At 37.3% G+C, this 2,074-nt stretch overlaps 1 pseudogene; it reads left to right on the top strand.

Moving 5' to 3' along the window:
* Nucleotides 1-609: 609 nt before the first annotated feature.
* On the top strand, nt 610-1,624 carry LOC131811173 (olfactory receptor 5G29-like; annotated as a pseudogene).
* Nucleotides 1,625-2,074: the final 450 nt, after the last annotated feature.

Here is a 2,074-nt window from a genome sequence, read left to right as displayed (position 1 = left end):
CCTACTGACATTTGTTTACATTTCCCTTTGTAAGCCTTTTATAAGGGAAAGAGATTAATATACACAGATATGGATGCTGTCTTCATGACATCTGAATGGTACTATCCACTCCATCAAAACAGGAACTGAAAGGGCCTTATTTCTCTTCTGTTTACCCCATCCCAACTGTCAATTATCAGGATCTGAATTTTTCATCATTTCTTACAATATCACTAGTTATTGTATTCCTAGGTAGGCATTACTATTCTATCATATGATAAAAATGAAATACAGAGACTTCATTTAATTTCAAATACAATTTTAGAACCCAAAAGAGTTTTAGTTTTTATAGTTAGACTGCTCTTTTGAAGGCCAAGAGAACAGAATCTAAAAAGATCAAGTATGAATTATTCAAGTTTACCTGGGGATCACAACTCACAGGAACTAGTCCTTGGAAATACTGTTGACCAGTCCAACACTGTTTCCATAACTGCCTCCTCTACAGATTTAAAAAAAAAAAAAAAAAAAAAAAAACTTGTAATAAGTTTAAAAGGCTGTTTTCTATATGCCAATTGATATTTTAAAAATAAAATGTATTTTTAAATTTCTTACATAGGTTACAACTGACAGATGGAAGATAAGAACCAGACAGAAGTGACTGAATTTCTTTTCTTGGGCCTCACAGATCACCTCCATCATCAGATCGTCCTCTTTGTCATGCTTCTCTTTGTTTATCTTGTCACCCTGGGGGGTAACATAGGAATGATCATTCTCATATGGACTGATGCAGGACTCCACACTCCTATGTACTTTTTTCTCAGCCACTTGTCCTTTGTAGATATTTATTCTTCTTCTTCCATTGCCCCCAAGATGCTGTGTGATATCTTTGCGGAGAAAAAAGGCATCTCTTTCATGGGTTGTGCCACACAAATGTGGTTTTCTGGTTTCTTTGTGGTATCTGAATGTTGGCATATGACCGTTATATGGCCATCTGTAAGCCCTTATTGTACACACTCATCATGTCCCAGAGGGTCTGTGTGCAGCTGGTTATGGGGCCTTATGCCATGGCTTTTATAAGCAGCATGACTTACATGACATTGACTTTTCTCTTACCCTTCTGTAGTTCAAATATCATCAATCATTTTTTTCTGTGATATTTCACCACTGCTTTCCCTTGCATGTACAGACACTTCCATGATTCAGCTTGTATTTTTATATTTGGCTGGATTTATAGGAATACTCAGTGGCCTGATCATCATGGTCTCCTATGTTTGCATCCGGTGGCCATCTTGAAGATCCAGACTGCTGGAGGGAGGCAGAAAGCTTTCTCCACTTGCTCTTCTCACCTGGCAGTTGTCTCCATCCTGTATGGGACTCTTTTCTTTATCTATGTTCGGCCTGGCTCAACTTCCTCCTGAATATCAATAAAGTGATTTCTCTGTTTTATACTGTGGTAATCCCCATGTTGAACCCCCTCATTTACAGCCTGAGAAACAAGGAGGTGAAAAATGCATTCAGGAGGAATTTTGAAAGGAAAAATTCTCTAATGGTTTTGGTAATACATAGCTCTGCCATGCTGTACCATAGATGTTGGTTCATAATGTGTAGTAAAAAGAACGCTGGGCTGAGAATAAGTTCTTTTTAATTCCTGGGGTGTTACCAGGTTACTTATAGACAGTCTATATGTTTTTTTCTTCAGTCTTCATTGCTAAGTGATGGGGAATACAAAATAATTTGCAGATATATTAAAGGTATAAATGTAATGTATCCCAGAAGAAAATCCAGAATATTTATGTATTTTCATATGTGAGATGACATTTATTCCAGACTAGAACAGCAAATACTATAAGGGAAATATGTTATAAGGGAAAGAAAGAGTTCATTAATAAAGGTTTCAACAATCTGAGGATTTTGAAGGGGTGGGGGTGGGAGGCTGGGAGAGCCAGGTGGTGGGTATTATGGAGGGCATGTATTGCATGGAGCACTGGGTGTAGTGCACAAACAATGAATTCTGTTATGCTGAAAAGAAATAAAAAAAGAAATAAAGCCTTCATAGACCTTGTTAAAAGTTGAACAATGGAAAGTGAGAGAACAC

Source organism: Mustela lutreola, chromosome 1, assembly GCF_030435805.1.
Source record: "Mustela lutreola isolate mMusLut2 chromosome 1, mMusLut2.pri, whole genome shotgun sequence".
Taxonomy (NCBI): Eukaryota; Metazoa; Chordata; class Mammalia; order Carnivora; family Mustelidae; genus Mustela; species Mustela lutreola.
Note: the sequence above shows the minus strand (reverse complement) of the source record. Positions and strands in the feature narration are given on the sequence as shown.